The 23,790-nt window shown below is 42.0% G+C and overlaps 1 protein-coding gene across 3 annotated transcripts in view; it reads left to right on the plus strand.

Moving 5' to 3' along the window:
• The window catches only part of LOC137482843 (Kv channel-interacting protein 1), a 330,573-nt gene that overhangs the window by 148,558 nt on the left and 158,225 nt on the right, over window positions 1-23,790 (plus strand). Inside the window, exon 2 of one of the 3 annotated variants that reach the window (XM_068205420.1) lies at window positions 12,744-12,811. The exons of the other annotated variants lie outside the window; for them this stretch is intronic. The gene's annotated coding sequence lies outside the window, so the exon portion shown is untranslated. The remainder of the gene's footprint in view (window positions 1-12,743; window positions 12,812-23,790) is intronic. 3 annotated transcript variants of the gene reach the window in all.

The raw sequence follows: 23,790 nt of genomic DNA on the forward strand, positions 1-23,790 counted from the left end.
GAGACTTTGTTGTCTTGTGATTGGCTCTGCACTCTAGTGGATGCAAGCCATTGCTTTTTGTTGGAGGTCACCTGCAGTAAAAATCCAGGATATGGTCACACATTTTAACCTTTACAATGGAATTCACTCTTGCTGATGCCTGCTGGCAGTGGTTGTTCAGCTATATTTATCAAAACCTCTGGTCCCAGAGTTATGCCCTCTTGGCTCTGATGTGTTATCTGTGTGGTTTGCTAGTGTGTTTTACATTGACTGTTAGCACTTCACCTTGTGAGCAGTGAAACACTAATGCTGGGCTTGAATACAATCTGAAAGTGTTCTTTGTCTGTCAGTGAAATAGTCAATCACCCCTACATGATGGACTTGACTCCTTGGTGCTGCCCACATCTTCCTTTGTCATCTCCTCCAGCCCTCAACCATCCTGACCATGCTCTACCATATTCAAGTCTGTCTTGGTCTGGGGAGTCCAAAACTGGCCCCAGCACTCTGGCTGTGCTTGCCGAAGTGTTGAGCAGAGAGAAAGAGAAAGGATCATTTGTCCCAGTGTTTGCTGCGTGGCTGTTGGTGCAGCTTGATGTGGGGGCTTCTCTGCCAGAGGGCAACTGTCTAGTGGTGCCTGGGTGCCACTGTTCCATTGGCTATTGCTAAATTTATCTTTGATCGAATAAAGTGTTTATTTCATTATTAGATTATCACATTATTATTTATTAATTATTATATTTATCTATGTGTTTATCTGAATATTTCAGGACTTTATGTAGTAGTTAAATACTGCTGGTAAAACGAGGGCCTGGAGAAATAGCTGTAACAGGGCTAGATCCACACCTCTACAAATGTTCTCTCATGCTGGCAAGTATGTGCTTCTCCAAGTAGAGCAGTTCACACCAGTGTCTGAAGCTCTGATTCTCTGGTGTAGTAAAGTAAAAGCAAAAATGAGGCATTGTTTCAAGAAAATAAACAGGTCGTGTCTAAAGTGAGGCAGTTCCAGAGATCAGTTAATACCAGGAAGCCCATGGTGGGTCGGGGCAGAGTAGGTGCAAATGGCCCATGCTGAACCCTTCCAGCTTCAGCACATGACACAGCTCTGCCTGTGCTGCTCGCCCTCATGTCCTACTAGTGGCTGGGTCTGGGGTGTTGGCAATGGGACTGGGGGCTGGTTTGGTTATTCCAGCTGTGAGCAGAAAGGCTGGAAAGGACATATTAGCACTGTTCAAGAATACAAGATTAAATTGCTTGTTCTAATGAAAATGGGGAGCCTGAATCAATAAGGGCAGATTGACACAGAAATTGTCAAGTGGAGAGCAGGGGTCCATCAAGCATGAGACCTTGTCTCTGGGAGAGGACAGCATTGTGCGTTTGTACAGGACATAATTAGCTTGGCTCAAAGGTAAAAACTTAATCCAATATAATTAGGAATTTTGTGTTGGTAGGTTGGGACCCACATGCCGTGTCCTGCAGGATAAAGATTTTTGCTTCTCAGCCTTGCAATCCTATCAGTAAAGCTGCGGAAACTTTCCCTGTTCACTGAAGTGTCCCCAGACAGTCTGTGAGATTGTGCTGTTCGCTTTGGGAGTGGCTCAGGACAGTTCCAGCAATTATTTGGACATTTCATTAGGAATTGTTTCCTGTTGGGATTCTTGTCTGCCTTTTCCAGCATTCTGAGTTGACCTACTAAAAGATAATACCTCTTTCTAACACGTTCACTTCACTTGTATGTCAGATCAGCATTCCTGGGATGCTGATGTAGCCTGGCTGAGGTCCTGGGGACAAGCTGACAGTGAGCCAGCAGCAAAGGTGGCTAGTGATCTGCTGGGCTGTGCTTGGCAGAACTTCTCCAGTAGACTGAGGGAGGTGATAGTCCTCCACTGATGAGACATTTACAGTGCTGTGTCTGGTGCTGGACTCCCCATGATGGAGAGAACCTACTAAGCTGAGTCTACTGAAGGACCATGATGAATATGAAGCAATTGGAGCATTTGACATACAGGGGAGAGATTGAAAGAACTGTGTTTGTCCAGCCTGCAGCAGAGGAGACTCAGGGAAGTCTTAATCAGGGTGTATGAATACCTGAGAGAGGAGGGAGTAGAGGTGATGGAGCCAGGCTCTTCTCTCAGGTGCCCATGGGCTGGAGAAGGGACAACGGGGAAAAACTGAAATAAAAGAAATTCTGCTTAAGCATAAGGGAAAAAAAAAAAAATTACTGTGAGGGTGACTGAACACTGGAAGAGACCCTGCAGAGGAACTGTGGAGTCTCCAAGCTTGAAGGTACTCAAAACCCAAGTGAATACAGTCCTGAGCTGTAGTCAACCCTGCCTTAAAGAGGGAACTGGAGGTCCCATCCAACCTTATCTACCCTCTGGTTCTGGGATTACTGTCACTTTAAAAACCCTAAAGATACAAGGTCTTGAGGTTTTGGGATCAGGAAGTCACATTCAAAGCTCATTATGAACCAAATGCCAACAAAGATGACTGTTTGGTCCTCCCTTTAATACATTGGTAGTTAGTGTTTAGACAGATGGTTGAGATGGACTTGAGACTATCTAGCTGCTTGTATATTCTCCTGCAAACATAAGCAATAAATCAATAAATGAGGGGAAAAATCCAATCAAAACCACAGCACTAAAAAGCAGAGGGCCAGCACAGCAGATAATGCACACACAAATGCATCTCTGATTTCAACTAGATGCAGAAATAGAGATTTTTTTATATTTTTACAGACTGCATCCAATCATGACCAAATTTGTGGCTAGAATCAGCCATTTCCATATTTGCCATGGAAACATTTGATTTAGCACACTGCTAAAGCAGGGGGATTTTCTAGTTTTGACTGCTTTCTCTACCCCTGAGTTCTTTTGCTTGTTCTCTAAATATGTACTTACCCCTACCTCCCCCAGTGAAAGTGAAATATAACTTGAATATTTCTCAATACCTGAATCTTGTTTGGATTAGAGCTACAGGCTCTGACACTGACAGCAGCAGCAAGCAGCACCATTTTCAGTTGGTAACCTGACTCTCTTAAATGTGAGAAACCATGTTTTCATCAAAGACCACCCAAACATAAACTAGCAAGAGGAGTCTGGCACAGTTGTTTAATTTTGCTAGAGCTAACATCAGAAATTCACTTTGCTTAGCATGTCAGTTGTATGATTTTTATAGTGAGTAATTTTTAGGCTTTATTTTGAAATGGCTTTTTGTCCAAAATTATCAGCTTTTGTGCCTGACCAGCTGTATTTTCAAGTGGTTTACTTACTAGGTAACCAACTCTGCTTGACTTCACAATCTTCATAAGAACATCAGATTGCCCCGAGCTCCTAAGGTTGTTGGGTCATGACAGTGCCCTTTCAGTTCCCTGTGTTAGAACAACCTGCTTCTCTGCTCAAAAGGTGAAAAAGTGATTTAATAGTGTTTCAAGGAGCAGGCTGTTTTCAGCCTTAGTGCAGCCATGGAATAGAGATGACAGATTTGAGCAGGGAAGCTGCCTCGTTATTTACTTTGCCTGGTACATCCTGTTGCAAAAGGAAAGATTTGAAAGCTCCCCTTCTCTACTTTCTTTCTGCTCCTCAAAGAAACATGACAGCTTGCCACTATTGTGAACAAATACATGCGTTCTAAAGACTCAGACTGTGCTTTTGGTATTTTCTGAATAGAGAGAAGATTAGTGCTCACCTGTTTTCTTTCTAGAACAAGGACAGTATTGTTCCCCCTGATTGGAGACCTGAGCAGGTTCTTGAGAGAATGGAAGAAATGGCTGATTTGGTTTCTCTTGGCTGTGCCTAAGAGCCAATATTTGGCACTGACACTTCACTTTCTTTCCCTAGTTTTGTCTGTCATTTGATACAGCCTGGCAGGTCAAGTCCTGGCAGGTTGTCTGCCTGCACTGAAAACTGAGGATTTGACAGGCAGGTTTTTCGAGGGAAGTACCTTTGTAGAGTGTGTACAGGACAGCACTCAACAACAAAACTGTTTGATGTAAGCACTCAAATCAGAAACAATTTGGAAAAATTGTGGCCACCAATAAGTGCTTGTCAGAACATGCCTCTTTGCATGAAGCATTTTGATTTCTCTGAAGTGCAGAGAGGTGTGTGTGTAGGAGGCTGCTCAGTGTCACAGCAGCCAAACATATCAGCCATGTGGCTGACACACCTATGATGGGTGGCTGAGAGGTGAGGGAGCTGTTTGCAGCCAGCCTTCCTGTGTCCTACCAACCAGAGTTCACCTGAGTGTGGGGTTAGAGGTCTTATGGATTTGTGAATGCTTCCATTCCCCACTTCTCCATCTTTCAACCAAAATTTCTTTAGCTCCCATGCAGTTGGTAGCTTTAAATTTCTTCCTATGCCTTCAAGTGACTCCTGGCAGTGAGGCAGAGTGATCTCAAATAGCTGGTCTTAGGAGTGGATAGCAGTGATCAAATTAAAATAAGCTATGTGTGTCCCTGATTGCTTTCCACAAGCATACAGCTCCTGCCTGAAATGCTGCAGTCAGACACAGCTTGGAGGTTTGGAATAAAATAAAATGGATGGAGGAAAGTTCACTACAGAGTGTTCTATGTTGTTTTGGCATACATGTGTGCTGATTTCCTGCCCATCAGTACGAGTACTGTATGCCTCTGTACATGCAGCATGTCCATGCAGAGCCATGAAATCCCACCACAAAGAAAAGAGGGGATCAGAGACTTCAGCTCTGCAGGCTAGTGCTTTGAAGTTTCATTTTTTTCCACAATAATTCAAAAGGGTAAATCAGAAAATACATTCTAACTTTTAACTTTCAGCCTTGGTAATATTCCAGCCTTTGTCATCACTACCTCTTCCAGTGTGCATTACTGGATATTTGATGTTTGGAATGGGCACTAGGAAGCAGTTGTTTTTTTGCAACTGAAAATATTTAACGCTGTAGATGTGAAAAGCTTAAAACTTAATACGTTGCAGAAGTATTGCGTAATTCCTAGCTTTACAGTTGTTAATGTCACCACATATATAAATGAGAGTCAGTAAGGGTTGTACAAATTTTTTGGAGAAAAAGTTGAAGTAAAAAACAGGGTAAGGTGAACAAAGGCAAGTTATCAAGTTATTCTGATTTTGTCAGATGTGAGAGGAAAATAAAAATATTTTATTTCTCCACTTACAAACCCCTGCTCAAGTATTTTATTTTCATATTTATTTATGCTTTGTTAAAAAGACTGAAGATTTACAAATTTTTCAAATGTGGATTTTTTTTTAGCTGAAATGTTTCATTATTCAAAATTGTTATTAGTTATAATTATTCCCTGAAACTTTCCAAACTAAATAAATTGGCTTGTGATTTGTTGTAGTTTTAGATGTGAATGTGTAAGTGTGACTGTGACTTCCTTACAGTGTGCGACAGACCTGTGTGATTATGTTAAGTGTCGCTATTGGACACGAAATGAGTACACAGAAGCTTGGTAAATTCAAAAGAGAAAAAAGCCAATTTTATTTTTGACCTCAGAATATATAGAATTCTAAAAGTGACAGTGGATTGGAGGATGAAATTGCCACCTCTCCAACCACACTGGTCAAACCAACAGTCTATCAATTCTCTCCTCCCACAAAGAAGAATCCAAAAAATCGTTATTTACATGAACAGTGTGTGAGAACTCCAGTAGAAATATGTAAATATCAGAAGACATAGAAAACTTTAAAAATAACTTTAAAACTTTCAAAAGAACTATAAAAGAAAACTGAAGACTTTTAAAAATCAGGGCAACAGTTAAGTGTTTTGTTTCTTATTCAAAAGCATTACCCAGAGAATGTCATGGCACAGAGATGCAGAAAGTTTAAGTATCTGCTCAGGGTCTCTGTGTCCTGTTGCTGCTCACACCATGGCTATTTATAAGGTAAGAAGCTTTTGCATTTCTCTGAGAGGCATTTTCCAGCAGGTGCAGAGTGCTCTAGGCACCTCATACCATCCCTGCAGGAAGGGGCCCAATGGTCTTGCGTACCAACTAGGAAATGCAGGTAACAGCTATATGGTAGCACAGCAGAATTTTTAACCAAAATATATTTGGGATTCCAGGGAAGGTATTTAATTTTTCTCATTTTATTTGTTTGAGATGCCAGAGAGAGGGTAACTGTTGTTATAAGATGGATTGTACTTAACAAATAAAAAATTATTAAAAGTGTAAACTGCATCCATGTTTTCAAAATAGGCAAATCAAAACTGAAGGCAGCTGTGCCCAGATGGCTCCAGTCTGTGTTTGTGGCTGTCACTGTCAGTTGATGTCTGTCCAGGCTGAAAAGGATACAGATAGTGGTCAGTTCGTCTCTACTTAACTTCTGCCAGCACTTCTCAGTGCAGAGAGGCTCTGAAGAGTTTGAACAAAGCACAGTACAATTGATTAGAGGTTCATGCACAGGATGTGAGTCTGGAGGAGGCAAGGGAGGACTGTGTGCTAGCAGGCAGGTGTGGGGCAGCAGAGTTGCCTGGGGGACTGAGCTGGTACTTGCAGGCAGGCCGAGGGCGAGCAGGCAGGAGGGGAGATGGCCTGGCTCTGGTACCAGGATGTTTTAAGGAAGACACGAAAAGGGTAACAGAGTCATCCTTTCCTGGCACAGCTCTATTACATCTGTTTGGCTTTCCTCAATCCAAACATTACTTTCTTGACATATTTAACAACCACAGCTCTTCACACACACCAGTGTTTGCTTTTCTTTTGCTCCACAAAAACCCTTCTCTCCCGAAATTGTTCTGTGGGTGGCTGGTTGGGAAGAGCCCACAATTTCTGTAGATGGCCACAGCTACAGTCTGTAGGCATAGGACATTTTGTACTGTGGCTGAGAACAGCTAAGGGAGAACAAGACTGTGAGGATACATGTTGTGCTGCAGGAGGCAGGTTTCTAGGAAACCTGTGAGACCATGGCATTGTTTTACTGAGGGCTCCTTAGTGGAACAGGAGAGTGTTACTGGGAGGGCAGAGCCAAATTACAGCCTGCCAGTGATGAGTGCTGAACATCAGGGGCTTTTAGTGCTCTGACAAAATAAATGTTTTTGCCTGTCAAATTTATATGCAGAAAAATATGGATGAAACAAGACACGTTCACAAGATTTACCTAGTTACAGCATGGTTTCAGAAGCACAGCTCAAATATTTTGACAACTATTGTAACTTTGCTGCCTGCAGCTCAGGGCCAAGCTCACAGGTATGTTTTCCCAGGCTGCTGTTGCTCTATTCTAGTGAGTGATCCTGCACATCAACCCCATAGATTTTTTGATAATCAGCTGAAACCTCAGGCAAGGCCTCTGTTTAGCAAATCAAACTGCATGAATTGTGGGTTGCTCCCTGTGGAGTACACATAGCCATGTAAAGGATGATGCTGTTAGCTCTCCAGCTGCAAAATGTTGGGAACCAGCAAACATCTGTGGGAAAGAACAATTTCCCTTAGGGATACTGTTTCATCCCATGCAGGTGAATTTTGTGGTGCAGTGGGGAGCATCAGCACCCCTTTGCATTCCTAATCCACCCAATTCAAAGGACTTGTTGACCATGTTGCTATTTGAACTGGGAGCAGGACATGGAAATTAGAACTGGGAAGCAGGAAATTTTTGTGTCAGTGCAGAGTGGATTGTCGCCCGCTAGTCCTAATAAGCCAGTGTAATTGAATTGGCACACTGGTTTACATGCTTCACTGGGAGTGTCAAACATGACCGTGAACTGTGATACTGGCACCCCAGGAACTGAAGGCATGTCCTTGTTTGGAGCTGAATCCCCGTAACATGGCTTTTGTTTTAACCAATATTTTAACATGGGAGCTGACAGAAGGTCTCATTTGCAGTCTTGTGCATACAGAATTGCCAGGCTGCAGACAACTGGAGAGACAGCTATATTAGGGCATGAGGAAAATTCTGCCTGGGTGGTCATTTGTATATACTTAACAATGGGTAAAGGCAAGCATGTGCAGTTCTGCAAAGGAAATCTGATCCCACAAGGTCCTGTACTAATTGTGTAGGTAGCAGCTGGACCTGCATGCTGAGCAGGTTTGGTACTGAAGCAGAAAGTCAACCAGAAACTGATCTTTCAGGAAAATGCCTTTAATTTCCAGGGCTTTAAGTCATCAAAAGGGGCTATTTACATTAGCAATTTGGCATCCTCTGCTTGGCAGGAGTTAAGGACATTACAGCTGAGCCCCATCATTTCTAATCACCTCTTTGATTGAGCAGTGGGCTGCCCTGGTTCTCTGCAGCCCTCCAGGAAAGTATGAAGTAAAAAGCAGGGAATTTCCTAATCAGGTATTTTCTGGGCAATGCCATCAGCTATAGCACTTTACATTACTACATTTGCATTTCTTGTAGATGATGCTGTCTTTTCTGTTTCCTCTGTCCTTGTTATTGATGGAGATGAAGTACTTGCAGTTCAAAAGTTCATGTAGTGCAGGAGAGGAGCATGCTGTGTGCACTTTCCTCAGGTCCTGGTGGCTGTGGCTGCTCAGCAATGCAAGGAGAGACCGCTGTGTCATTCTGAGTGTCACCCACAGCCCAGTCACATCCAGGTGAATGTTGTGCAGAGTAAATATGGGGCTGCATCTGTTCAAGCAAATGCATTCTCATGTTGTGCGTACTACTGGTTTGTAAAACCTACAAAGCCCATCAGTTGTTAGACTAAAAGTTCGGTTCAAACCTGAAACTTTTCTTTACCTTGTGGAATTTGTGAGATATTTTGGAAACTGTGGAAATGCATAGACTTAGAATGAATTTTGTTACGGCTCTTTCCATTGTTTTTGTTTGGCAAAACTGTCCCTTTATGAGTTGTTGCCTGGAAATTACTGATGAGGGAAATGACCTGGTAAAAGTTCTTAATCTCCATCTGGATCAAAACCAGGGTGCCAGTTGTTGGAAGCTGCTGGGGTGTGGCAGAGCCGAGGCCAAGCTCATGGGGTGCAGGGCTGCGAAGTGCAGGCACAGTTTTGCTTCTCCCCTTTGTCAGCATCTGGCTTTTTGGAGGGACATACTCCCATTTGGAGACCAGTGCCCTAAAATGTCAGTATAGTTCAGTGTCAGTTTAGTTTTATATATGTCAGAGCCTGTATTTTCAGTTAATATGCCTGAATTCTGTGTGGAAACAATGGTTTAAAATAGTTAAACAAATATAAATAAATGCAAGGGACATGCATGTCTGGTAGTGTTTTCCATCTGCAAGAAAGTTTCAAACCCTACTGAATTCCTGAATAAACAGAAACAATTGAGTGCACCTTTGATTCTCTCCCTGTTCCCATGGAGGCTTCCTTGCAGATGCCCACACAAATCACACTCATTTACTTAATATTTCTGTCCTGTTAGCCGTGAATATAGAGCAATCTGTTTAACGAGCTTCATTTCCTTATAAATTGAACTGCTGAGGCAGGATGAGGTAGGAACGATGCTGCAGGAGATCTGATTTCATCTGTGCTTTTTGTGTGACCTGGTGCAAGTGCCAGGTCTGCATCTTCACAGCACCTGCTGCTCTGTATTTGCCAGTCTGCAGGTCAGGGACATGATGCTGCCAAGCTGCATTAGTGCATTTGGGCATCCTCATCAGCTTGCTGTTCTTTTCGGTGTGATAGCTGTTAGAGATGTAGAGTTTTGCCTAAGTTAGTTGCTTGTCACTGGCCTGCTTGTTGTGATTTAGTTTTGTTGTATTTAGTAAGCACTATGAGTTGGCTCCCAATCATGTGAGATTTAGGAGAGTGGGAGGGCATAGCTAAGGCATCATTATTCATGTTGTGAGTGCTTTGCAGTGTCAGACAGCACAGAGACCACAACACAGGGGTATTTTGAGATCTATAATGGTTGTAGACAGTGGTCATAGGGCTCCAATGAGAACATTTGTGATCATCCACAAATGTAAATGTTTCAGTGTGTCCACTCTGGTTCCAGAGCGTGCAGAGAAAGCTGGAATCCCACAGAGCTAAGCTGGGCTGTGTGTGCATGGAAATGAACATCACCTTTCTGAGGAGTCTATGTGGTGTTTGCCATAAGATCTTGTACAGACTGAGCAGATGTCAGCAGTAACTGCTCAAATCTTTATGTTTTAAATCCTGTGTGCGCTTTGAAATGTGTCCTTTATTGTGATTGAGGGCAAGGTGCCCTTCCTTCATCAGGTTGTGTTACATCAAACAAAGTGACATTTGTTAAGGGCAAAGTAATGTAAATTTTTTATTTTGCTCCTGTTTCCCTGATTCTGAGTCTGATCTTTCAGTAAATAACGTTTTGTATTTTAAGCCATTCTCTCCTGTGAAGGGTGGTGTGAAGGTATCTGCAGTGGAGAGAGAGCAGCTCAGAGAGATGGAGGTGTTAGTTTCTATGCTGAAAAGACAGCAGAATATGACTTAAATTCTAACAAAGATAATATTAGGGTGGTTTCTAAGCCTGGTTCCCAGAGAACTACACATTTGTTAACTGAATGTTTCTTGTACTAGTAAGAGGCCCTTGACCTGATTTACATTTCATGGTCCACATAAATGTGGAGACACTGCCAAAATGATCTCTTTCTTACTTCTATTTTATAATATTCTCTTTTCTTCTTATAATTGCAGACATTCCAGAAAATGGAGTGAAATGTTTTTCCTGCTGTTTGATTCTTTGTTTCATGCATATGCATTTCTGGGACACACAGTTCTGGAGCATGTAGCTGAGTGCACATGCCTGGAGTCTTTGCAGGCTTGTGTACCTTTGAAGCAAAGAATCTAAAACATAAGTAAGATATTTGCAGAATTAATGAGAATTTAGAGGAACAAGAGTAGAGATTTTAAATTCCTGCAAATAAATACAGTCTCAAAACAAGGGATAAGTTTTCATCTGCCTTCTGCTACCATCTTAAAGATGTTTATTGGATGGTGAAAGGAAAGGAGATTTTTACAGAATGAAACTGCTCACAAATATAAGGAAAATCACTTGTGTTACTGGCTCCTGTTGATGTTCACTCTAATGATCACATTACAGAAGGGATTTATTAGTTAACAGTCTTGAGTGCTAAACCTGCGGACACATGGCAGTGCAAGAAAACACTTTACATAAGTTGGATAGCTTTATTTTTGCAGCAGTCTAATTAGGCACCTTCATAAAATAGACCTGTGGATTTGTAAATCCAGCTTGCAAAATCTCCTTGCTCACCAGTTGGAATATATCTAGGATTCTCAATTCAAGCATCTCAATCTGCTACATGTCTTATTTTAGCTAAGCCTCAGTTTTTAAACTTCAGCAGCTATTAGAAAAACGATACCCTGCAGAGGATCCTGTAGAGGATCCTACAGCATCCTCTGAGTCCAGGAGGAAAGTTTGAAGCCATGAACTAATTGTGCAGGAATTTAACAAATCTTTTCGTGCTTAATTCAGCCTGGAAAGTTTGGGGCTGGCTTTGCTGCCAACGCTGCTCTCTCCAGGGAGTCCTTTCCCATTTATTCTGGAGTTGCACACTTCAGTAATACAGGAGAGTAGCGAGCAGATTAACACGTAGGTTAATTCTCAAGCTCTCGCTTCCCTTGGTGCCAGTAACCTACTTACAGGAGTGGCAGCGCAGGCTCAGTGCGGCTCTGTCTGCACCGGCACCAGCGCCTCTTTAGCTTGGGTAGAGATTGACGTTTCGAGCAATTAAAAACCTCTCATGCCCAAGGAGGGTGAGGGAGTTCCACACACCTGATTTTTCCAAGTTGTTGAAACAATAGGTGTTGGAAGCAAGGGAGAGGCTTGTGTATCAACGGGTGATGTGTGCCTTGGGCTCTGAGTAGAAGTGCATTTCTCTTCAAGAGCTTCCTCTCGAGCAGCCTCCATAGGTTCCTTTAAAGCCAAATAGGACATGTCTTTCTGTGCAAGGGTGGCAGGCAGAAATAGGACAGGGTTTTGTCCTTTTGAAGTATTAATACAGATCACAAAAAAATGAAGTGCCAAAAGGTACAGAAACATTAAAAAAATATGTTGAAACTTTGGAGATAATTTATTTTTTATTACAGCTAATATTGTATTTAGTGTAAAACACAAAACATGTTTTGATACATCCTTTCCCTGGTGGAAAAGAGAACAAAAAGGAGAATCCAAATTTTCTCTTGACTGAAACCTTCTGAACCCTAAATGTCTTTTTCCCATGAAAGTGTTCAGAAAGACACTTTTCATTTCTAAAGCCCAATGAAAAAGTGAAGTGTAGTCAGCACAAACTGGTACTGTCTTCTGAAAGAGTTTTAGCAAGTGTGTGGGATAATAAATCACCCAACATCAGTCTTGACACCTGTGCAGGGTTGAAGAAGAATACAGCATCACTGTGGTGTATCTATTTTCTCCCACATGAAATAGAAATCATCACATCAGCTATGTTAAAAGATCTTCTGCATGTGCAGTGTCTATATTATTTACACAGTAATTTAAATATCTGTAGATATCAGCTCTCCAAGGAATTTTGTCTGTTGTGACTCACATGACTCTTATGTTGTAAATTTATGTTTAAATGTCATCTTTTACTGAGCTATTTACAAACTTAAAATATTTTTGGTAATTATTGGTAAATATTAGCTCTATTGTCAGCAGCAACAGTTTGGATTGTTTTGTCATAGAAAAGTGGGAGGGAACCACTGTTTTGGCAAGTGAGAAGCAAATAATTCCAAGTCAAGTGTTGCATTGGAGTAATTAAATTGAATAGCAGTTGATATTCAGAGTGAAGTTCAGCAGTGAGATTGTGGCTGCTGAAGGCAGCTGTGCTGCATGCATGTGTGAAGTGCAGGTTGGTGTTCCTTGGAGAAACCTTCCAACTGCACCTCTTGCATTCACCAGGTCTCGTGGAAGCCGGAGGAGTTTGGTGCAGCTGCTTTTCCAAAGTGTCTGGCAAGTGCTTCTAGAGGGTGAGTGTTTAGTAGATTCCCTGCATGAGCCTGTAGAAATTTAGCCACTGGCTGGGTAAATTGCATTAAAAAGAAGCCATTAATTCACTAAGCAAAATCTCTTTTGATCTTGCCTATATCTAACTATCTTCTGCAAGAGGACACTGACAGGGCTCCTGCTCTGCTTTTTTGAACTCATGCACATCTCCTTGCACAGCTCTCAGTCCTGCTCTGTTCTCCCTTGCCCTCTATGTGTTCTGGCTTCTGTGTTGCCAGCTGTGCTTCTCATCACATTGTTGCAGACTTGGGCATTGCTGAGCTGCATTTTGCTCTATGGGCAAACACACTGAAAGCCATTGGGTTTTCCCACTGCTTTTGGGCCTATGTGGAGGTATTGTACCTACAGCTGTTCTGTTGTGCTCATGTGTGGTTTGTACCAAATGCAATCATTGCAGATGATTAACTAATAGTTTTGGCATACACTCTAGACTGTGTCCTAGATTATAACTCAGTTCTCCTATATACAATTCTGTAGCAGCACTGTGAGAAGCATGGTGTAGAAAGCATCCCAAAGGACAAGGATGTATGGGCACACAGCTTCTCTTGTTCCTTGCCAAACTACCAATGCATACATAGTTTCATCTTAAGCAAAGCTACAGCATTGCCTGAGGCTATAACTGCCTTCCCTGCTTGTAATGGCCTTGGGATCCTGGGGTGATGAGAGTGCCCTGGTACCATTGCGAATTTGGTGAAATCATTGCACATACAGTTCAGAAAATCATTCATGTGCTGCTTAGAAACTGCATCACTTATTTTATAGAGAAGGATTATTGATTAAGGTCATTAATTTATAAAGTGAACAGCAAGTTTTTTGTTTGTTTCAAAAACGTTTATTGCCTTCATTCAAGGATGTCATCTATCTGTAGTATAGCCTTTGTGGTGACAAATAGTTTTAATATTTTTCCCAGTTTGTAGCTTTTTCTTTTTTTTTTTTTCTTTAGTCAAGCATGGCAGAAATAGGAGTGATTAATACTGAGAAAAGTTTGCAGCTACCCAGGCTCAGAAGTACTCATCCTGTCTTGGAGTATTCCACTTTCTCTTTTCGTCTTTTCAAATAAGCAGATTAGATTTTGCCTGAACTCAAGACATTAAGCCTTCAAAAGATGAAGGTTTACTTTATTAAGCTCTCTCAAGAAGAAGCCCAAGGTCTAGGCCCAGTCTTACTTTGTATGATGGTCCTCACTGTTTCTCCACTTCCTAAACCTCAAGGAGAATCTAAAAAAATAAGAGAAAGTGAATGATGATTTTGCCTTTTTACAAAATGTTTTTTTTCACTCCTTCACTGTCATGCCCAGCACAAAACCTGTCTCAGGAAGCCACTGGTGAGGACTGAGACTGAGATGACTGACAGGGGGATCAGGAAGTTCCAGCCTAAATTACAGTGCTGTGTGTCCTCAGAGTGGACTGGTGTAATCTTAAGGAGCACAGTAAGCGGGTAGGACAGAATGAGGAAGGGGTCATGAACATTCATTACAAAGGAACTGCATCTCTGTGAATATGAGTATAGAAGCTCGTGTCAAGAGCCCACATGTTTATTTTTTTAGGTATGATATTAATCTCTTTCTAAGACACTCAAGATTACTTCACCAGGGTTTATATGTGTTTGTAAGTTTAAACATAGTATAAGTGAATCATTAAAACCCAAAATCACGATGAAGACTCTCTAACTAGTCAAAGTTAGAAAGTGGTATGTTTATTATGCCAGCGGGCGGCACAGGCAGGGTCGTTCCCAAAATGTGTGACCACACTGCACAAGGATTTTTTGCCTTCTATTTATTTCCCAAAATAATACATATGCATAACCCCAGCACTTCCCATCCCTGCTTTGTAATAAAATGAGATTATTAGTCCTTCACGCTTGTGCAGTTCTTCTCTTGAATTGGGTCAGTGGTTTCAATTTGGGTCAGTGGTCCCACAGATTAAGTCAGGAAGGTCTTCATCAGGTCTCTATGACCCTCTGGCACGATCCAAGGCCCCCTGCTTCATGATGGATTGACATAGAGTGGGCATTGTTCTGCTGGTTTCAATATGTTCCTACAATGGTTCACTTGCTCCACTTCTTTCTATAAATGAGCTCATAATGTAACAATTAGCTTTAGCTTAAACATCTAATAATCGTTAACCTATCATTGGTGTATCTAACTTCAATATTAATTGGTTCTAACCCTCAGCTAAAATCTTAAATTTTTAAAATCATGATTCATAAGAAACAAGTGTCACACAAGCCAACTCAGTATTTTTCTGTGGCTACATGCAAAATTACTCCATGGAAGAAGCCAAACTTTTTTATATTAAAAATGTCATGAATTTCTAGTATCAACATGTGTCTGCTTGTTTCTGCATGCTCCCCAATCTTAGTCAAGGGAAGAGTTATTTGATATCAATATGTAAAAAGAAAATGCAGAAAGAAAAATTAAAAATAGAGGAAAGCAGATAATGCTATCAGGATGGCAAAGGGAATCTGAAGGTCTGTCAGCTTGGTCAAGAAAAGCTGGGAGAAAAATTTGCTTCTGTCAAAGGAGGTTGTAAGAGCATGCAAGCAGGTAGGACAGGTGCAGAGAAGTCAGTGTGAACTTTTGGATCAGCCCTAATAAACTAAGTATTGTACAGCTGCTCTGAGGTTTGATCTCACTTGGAGGAGAAAGTGACCCATTTGGTAAGTCTTTTGCTTATTATTCATGCTGCCTTGTTCTTAGTGCTTTGTCTCACGAACCAGACAATGGGGTGGCAATGCCTGATGAAGCCTGGGCTCTTGTATTGCCCCTATATAAAGAAAGAGTTTGGATTTTGGAAACCTTGACATCTATTATTTTCACAAGCCATGTGAGACAGGTCAGGTGGGGGCAGTGACTGACCACAGCAGGAGCTCCATAGCATCAGCCTTCTGGACACAGAAATGATCTGTGCCCTCCTCCCTGCTTATCTGTTTTCCATGGCTTGATAGTTAAGTGTGGCTATAATACATAGTGAAAAAAATAACTCATGCTATACAGCCTATTGTTAGGCTGCTAAAAAAAATTCACTGTCATCCAATTCCTTCAGCTTTGGACCATTAGTAGACTGTGGAGCATGGCTCCTATATCTTATTTTCAGTAGTTAAATTGCATAAACAAACTGCTGAGTTTTGTCTGTTACCAAAATTAGCACCTGAAGGTGGCAGGAGATGGTCTCTGAAAGCAGGAAGAGGATAAGGATAAGCTTTGCCCTCAGAGTGTTACTGAAGGCTTTGTGCAGTTTGGCTGAAACAGCTTAAGAAGCAGCTGGCATCAGAGTTTCCCTTGTAGCCAGGTTGAAATGGGTTAGGTGGGGGCTTTAGAGTGATGCTTCCCATCTCATCCATGTGCAAGCATATGCAGAACAGTTCTTAGATGCTGTGTGGTTGGCAGCACAAAAGTGTGAACACTAACTATTCCTCCTCAGTTCAACCACCTCCATGTATCCTCCAGATTCATCTCTTTTAATCTCATTTTCTTCTTGTCCAAATTCTCAAAGGTGACTTGAGTCTGTGAGGATGTGCTGGGGTAGTGGGGCAGAGCTCCCTCCTCTAGTGCTGCTAGTTTATTCCCTTCCTGTGCACCATGCTCAGGATGAGCACAGTTGTTTGTCAACAATGAAGCTTCAAAGATGTAATACCCAAAAGTTGTGCCTTGCTTAGCTTGATGTGCAGTGTGTGCAGCACCATCCCCTTACCCAGCTGGAAAACCAGCAAAGTACAGGGAACTGAGGAAACCTTGGTGATAGTTCAAACTGTCACAAAAAACTGAGACAAATACTTAAGCTGTCCAGTGTCCATTCCTTGTCATATGCTTCAGAATTTAACAGTCTTATTAGATCTAAAGTAAGTTTCCACGGCTTTAAAACTCTTATAACTCTTATTGTGTTTTTGTCACCTCTGGAAGCTGCTTGGATTATAATTTGAACAGTTCATGCCCAGGTATTAAAGTCAAAAGCAGCTGTGTCTAATTAGCTGTGTCTAATCTGTGGTTCTTAGCTCACATTATTAATACTAATAATGCTTTTTCATCACAGTCTAGGTCTCATTCCTCAGGAAGAAGTTTCCATACCTTTAGTAGTGGATGGTCCTGCGCAGAAATAAAGTTTCCCATATATTTGGTGGGGTTTTTCTTCTATTTTCAGCTTCTCTGGTTTCTTCTTTCACACAGCCCTTTGGCTGTGACTCTCACAGCCTTTGCTGCAGCTGTGATTCTTGCAGACTTTGCTGCAAATTTGGGCTCTCCCCACCTCTTTCTTTCCAGCTTTTCACTGTGGGGACAGGCTTTGCAGGCTCTGCCCTGTGTCTCTTTCCACTCTACCTGCAGGCAAACCTTGGACTGTTTGTCCTCACACTGGGGGCACCACATGACATGTGGGGCCATGCGTCTGAGACGGAACACACAACAGACATCCACTGTACATCATCCAAACAGCCTGTTTTATTGTTTGGAGCATACTTTTATAGGCAATTCAAAGCTCCCAGCTCTAAACAGTCATTGGTCTAATCTCCACACCCTCTGAGCCAGTCAAATGCTTGTATTTTAGGAAAACTGTTATTGGTTGAAACCTCTGTCAGTCTAGAGGCTGGTTTATGGAACTGAGCTGGGTTTCTTATTTATAACTGGATTAATGTTCAGTACAAGTCAGCTTGTACTGCAACAACAAAGCTCACACATTTTCTCAGAAAGCAATAAAAGACCAAAGTAAATGTCTCTGGGTGTTGTGGAGGATGACAGTGCTATGCCACTGTCCATGTAGTCATAGGCTGTGGGCTGCCAAAGCAGCATTTTGAGTCATGGGATGTTTCTCTTGGTGTCGCAAATGCTCAGTCACCCTGCAAGTGAGGCTTTGAAGTTTTCCTGTAGGTTTAGTAGGCTTTGAAATTTTTGCTTAGGATTAGTGAGCTTCTATCTGCATAGGACATCTCTGGAGGCCTTCAATAAAGTTCTCAAACACATTCTGCTCATCCAGCTTTAAAACTGCTGTATTTTGGGCAATAAAGGGGCCCTGGTGAAGAAGTTATTCCTGATGCAGATTCGGATGGGGTGCTATCCTGCTGCCAAAACTTCTGGGCTGGTCTCCAGATGTTTTAGCACTGTTCTAATTGCTTCTTGATTTCAACATCCTGCTGTTTTCTAAACATTTTTTTTTCAAATATCTGATTTTCCTCCTGTGTGATTATTCTCCTTTTCTTCTCTTTTTGTATTCCTGATCCTCTCTTCTTTCTCTGAGTGCTTTGCTCTTTCTTTTTTACATCTTTCCACTTCTCTGCTCCTTCTGTGGGGAGGTAACTTGTGACTCCTTCCATTGCAGCCGCTCAGGAGAGCAGGGATTTCTTTCGCAGGTAGGTGGTTTGAAAGGAAAGTGGGTGGACTACATCTGAGAGAGAGTGATCCCTAGGCTCCCACTCCGCAGCTACCACTGTTCTCCTGTCTTTGGCATTTCAGCTTTCCTCAAAGCCCAGCAATCATCAAAAATGATGCAAAGTCCTTCTGACCCTGGTTAGGGTAACCCTCTGAGGTTACCTCCGTGCACCAATATTGAGGCTTATTCCTCCTGAAAGCCCCCACTGAAAATCATTTTCTGCACTGCTTAAGTTTTAAGCAGTGGAACGTTCAGAAGGGAGAGAGCTGGGTGCCAGTGCAAAGCCTTTGGAGCACATAAACCTCACAAAGGGGCTGTGTGTATTGTGTTCACTAGAGAAGTTCCGTACTCTGTCTTTTTTGGGGATGGATTTTCTCCTTAATGATTTTACCACCCCACTGAGTTTTTATTAATTGTTTGGTTGTCTTGCAGGAGCCAAGAATTATGCTCATTGCTTTTGACTGAGAATCACACTTTCCCAGTTATTTCCATACACTTCTTCTAAAAATTATAGAGGTTTGCCAGCAGCCATTAATTCTTCTTAGACCATCCTCCATGTTTTACAGTATTTCTGAGAGATGAATGTGCTTCAGTAAGTGTTGATTCACCCTTTTACTGATTTCTGTGCTGAAATATAGACCAATGTAAAAGATAATAGTAGCAGTTCCAGTAGTGTTACTTCTAACTAGGCAGGGCCTTACTCTACAGATGCTAATTGCCTACGCTGTTTTAAGACTAGAAAATATGTTACATTAATCACTAAAAATTGATTTAAAATAGTTTCAAAGTTATAAACAATTGATCAGTAAAGGTGAGAGAAAATGCGGGTGCCTTTGGGGATTTAGCAATACATTCATTACTGTGAACAAATTCAATACAAGGAATAAATCAATGTCTTAACTTGCCAGCGATGTAATGTAATATTTAATAAAATATTGTCCCATATAATCTAGTGCAGGGCAGACTGATATTTCTTTCATGTGGTATCTGAAAAATGACTGTCCTTCCCCCAGTGAATTGCTGTTTGATATTTTCTGCAGAAGAGAATATGAAATAATAATGAGAGAGTCAAACACTGCCCTTCCCCCAGGCATGTGTCCAGCTTGCTTTTGTCTGCAGCCTACCTGCCAGCACTTCTCTGCATGCCAAAACCCTGGACTGGTGAGAGGGAGTCCTACAGAATGTAATAGAGAATGGCAGCCCTCAGCCACCAAGACCAATGAGATAAGTGCATTATATATCACAGAAAGGATTGGATAAAATAATTTAAAAGTTAAAATATATGGCAATTATTCAGAAAGGAAGAAGTCTGTACTGGGTGACACCTACTAGAATGCACATAATTGTGAGGTTTATGTGCTTCAAAGGCTTTGCACTGGCACCCAGCTCTCTCCCATCTGAATATTCCAGTGCTTAAAACTCTTAGTGTGCAGTATCAGTCTCTCAAATCCTTCAGAACAAAGATCTCAGTTAATCTCACGTATCTTTTCCCAGACTGGTTTTTCCATGCGTGTTTTCCCCTGTAGCACCCACACTGCTCACAGGGAGAGCTAAGCTATCTTACAGGCCACATGTGGGAGCCCTTCTAGTCTGGCCTGTCTGGGATTCTGCTGGGAGTTTTCTTGCTGTTTTCTTTCTGTGATAAAGATAGGTTAGTGCACAGTAGTGTGGTTTCACCATGAGAGAAGCAATGGCTTATAACTCTTGGATTATATTCAAAAGCAGTGAATAATGGCTGAAGTGGATTTCCTATCCCTTGCTGAAACCCTTTGCCAACTATATTAGTACTGACAAGCACCACATTCCATCTGTCAGCACTGTTGCCAGTGTTGGCAGGAGATGCTTCTGGTCACAACTGGTCTGGGAGAATGTCCTCCCTCTGCCCCCAGCACAGGGCATGGTGTCCAGAGTGTCTGACATATAATAATTTGCTACTCTGCAAAGATAGCTTTAGACAGATTCTCTTCACTGTCTTTAATTTCTTCATGTTTGTTCTCATTAAAAGAACAGCAACGTTATTTAGCTGCTGTTCTCTGTTTATAAGGTACTGCTGTCTTATTAGGTCTGGGAATTCAATCAGGAATAGAAAAATTAAATTAGAACAAATGAAAAGTGTACTTTGGAGGAAGTAAGTTCTAACTGCAAGGAGATGTCAGAACATACAGAACAGCTTAACACTTAGGTGTGAGATAAGGCCTAAGTGTCTGATTTTATCAACATGTCTGCAGAGCACTCAGAGGTTATTGTGTGTGCACGCGCAGTTTTGTTAGCATGACTCCAGCAAGAGCAGACAGAAGGGGAGTGGGGAGCCCCTGGAGGGTTTTGCAACAGGTTTTGCAGTCCCGACACCATTGCTGCTACTCTCCTCTGTGCTGCCAGACAAAAGCCAGGGCAGGAGTGTCTCCCCTGACAGTGAATACTTTCCCCTGCTATGCTGCCATCTCTGCGGTGCTCTCCATCCACACCCTACTCTTCTCCTCCTGAACCAGAACGTTTACTGCATGTGTGCCAAGGAAGACCCCGTCAGCCAAGCTGGTGTGAGGCCTGGATTTGATCTTATGAGGTTGTGGCCAGTAAAACCTCTTCTTTCAGTGCCACTGTGTCATCTCTGACCTGGCTGGGCCTTCTCGTTCTTTGTTGTTCCCAAGTCACGTGTCCTTTGCGACACCTAGGGACTCCAGTGGAGAATGTGTCCTCAGGGAAGCAGCAATCCCTACATTGTGTGACTTTAACAACCCTCTGCTCCCTTTCTCTTCTAATTGTTCCTGTTATTACAAACCAAAAAGGGAAATTTATACATCAGGCGAAGAGCATTGGCTGGTCTATCTCTGTACTTTGGGTCTGTACTGTGGATCACAGAAGCTCCCTATCCCTCATTTAACAATGGGCAGCTGTTCCTGGAAGGGCTAGACTCCATGTCCAGTTTGAGCTCTGTTGAATATTTATCACTAACCTCTAATGGCCATACACCTGGCACAGCCACTTGGATGCTATTTTTATGTTGGTTACTGCACTGCTGTTGGGGTTTCAATATTAACACCAGAGGCTGAGGAGGAGAGAGCAATCAGTCCTGCTGGCACATGTTCCCTGAATGACATGCTGAAGTGATTAATTTAAGCTTGTGACATGTTCTTCACAGTAATATTAATAGCAGTGATTACTGCAGATGACAGCAAATTAGATAGGACACGGTCCCCCAATGCTTACTGCCTGCCACTGAATTAGTTTTTGCGGTAATATTTCACTTGGTTGAACAGTAGCACTTAAAACCTATACAGCGTCCCGTATTTTCAACCCCTTCCAAGAAACAGAAAATCAGGCTTGGGCTGAAAGTGGGACATTGACATTCAAGTCTGTGGGATGATTGCCCTGGGAGGAACTGGTGAAGTTGCACTGGTTAGGAGTTGCAACCTCAGCTAATTGTGTGAAAATCAGAGGCAGGGAGGAATTGCAATTTTTCTTTCAACTTAAAGACCAAAGCCTTATTTGTAAATGTGTATTCCAACAGTACTCAACTAGAGGAGGTCAGCAAAAAGGTGATTCCATAAAATTTCTTTCCATAAAATTTCATATATGATACTTGATAGTGGTAGAACTTGAGGTTTTCTTGAGGTTTTTTTTTCTTTGCTTGGTTTGGCAGGGAGTAGCAAGGGATAGCCTTTTGTTTTCTGAAGTTGATTCAGTGCAAGCTTTAGTTGATCAAAAGCCCAAGATGCAAGAAAGTCCTCATCCTCAAAAGCTATGTTGATGAAAGGCATATTATGAGAACTTCAAAGGACTCAATGAGAAGCCATAGGCAAAAAAAAAAAACTTAAGAATGCTCTTCTGCACCGGGTCAGCTGTCATGTGGTATTTGTGCCATGCCATGATGCAATGCCAGGACCTGATTGCAATCCCTTGGGCTTTGGTGTCAGGGAGAACTGCTCTATATGGGTGGGAAGACATTCCCTTGGAGACACTGTTTTGAGTTAAACTGTCCCTCCTAAATCTATTGGGAACTAGAGTGTTTCATGGAATCGGTGTGAAGGTGTCCAAAGTAGTTACAAGAAGACAGGGATAGCAGAACGCTGTGCTTGAGCAAGGAAACATTAACTTTCTTTGTGGTTAGCAGCTGTGGCAGCAGTTTCCATGTTTGTGTGACTATTTGGCTTCAGAATTCAGAGCTCATTTTATTATACTTGCATTTCTCCCATGGTCTTTGTGTTGTATCCTGTTTAGGTTTCCCTATGATCTCCACATGTGAAGGTGGGCTGAGTTGGATCATCAATTACAGGACCCAAGAGTGAGATCAGTGCTGCTTCCCTAGAAAGTTTCAGCTGTTTTTTCTTGACTGCTCCTGATGAGATTCAAGGTGGTGAATCCCCTCATGCCAATTACCATTAATTCCCAGAGAAACAACCAATTCCCAGAGTACCCATTAATTTGATGAAAATTTGATTTCAAGACTTGTTCTCACAACATGACCAGGGATGATTAACTGGTGTTGGCACAGCTCTCGCACAGCTTATTTGACTCTCGTGAGTCCTTGCAGCAGGAAGAGATGAGTGCGGCGGCACAGAGTCCTTTGGGGCAGCTTTGGTTTTTTTGAGATGTTGATCTAAGTGAAAAGTTTTATACTTTTTTTGTTGTTGTTGTTGTTTGTTTTGCTGATGCTCTCTTTTGGCAAAGGATTAAATACTTGGTTATTGTTTGAATGTGGAGAAGTTAGCATCGTTTTACCCAGAAAAGGCATCACACACTCCTGGAACAAAACTGAGGCCAGCAATTTTTACATAATTTATATATTATTTTTGTGGTCCTGATCACCACACATGCATTGGCCATTCTCCTTACTTGAGCCATGTAAATTGCAGAGCAGGGCCCAGGTGAAACCATGTATTAGGTTTCCTTCTGTTTTCTGCCCCAAAATCTGCTTGTGTCAAAGCTTTGCCAAAGCACTGAAAGTACAGTTATTAGTAAGAAACACATGTTTGAATTATTATTGGGTTTTGGAGGGATTTTATCATTACCCGCAGTTAACACATGACTATTACAAATTGCTGTGGTTCAGCACACACTCCCACACTGTCAGAGGAGCTATAATCAGGAGTCACTCTGGTGCCCATGGCTTGCCATGGAAGTGGAGTCATTGCTGTCATGGCTAATGCAGAAACAGAATTCTGCAAGTTTTGTGTATTTTTTATGTGACTGATAATGTAGGCAAGGAATGGGGATGCTATAGAGCCAGAGTTTTTTGAATGTCTATTTGCTTTACAGGAGCTAGTCACAGACCTTGTAATGTTGTGTGAGGGGTGGAAGGTGCATTTATAGATCAGGAGAATGTTGCTACCTAAAACTGCCAATGCAGATTATGAGGGAAAAGGAGAAGTCCAGAAGTGAGAACACCAAACTTGTGTGCTTGGTCAGTGCCAGCAGCTGAGAAGGGAAACTCAAGGCTGGAGTTAAATATCAAGCTGTATTAGGATTTTGTGTTGTATTTGTGCTCATTTGTTCCTTCTTTTAATAGAATCACTAAAACAATCTTTACCTGAAATATTAAGCCCCAAGTATTTCCTGCCACTGTAAATTTGCTGCCACCTTTG

This window comes from Anomalospiza imberbis, chromosome 15, assembly GCF_031753505.1.
Source record: "Anomalospiza imberbis isolate Cuckoo-Finch-1a 21T00152 chromosome 15, ASM3175350v1, whole genome shotgun sequence".
Taxonomy (NCBI): Eukaryota; Metazoa; Chordata; class Aves; order Passeriformes; family Viduidae; genus Anomalospiza; species Anomalospiza imberbis.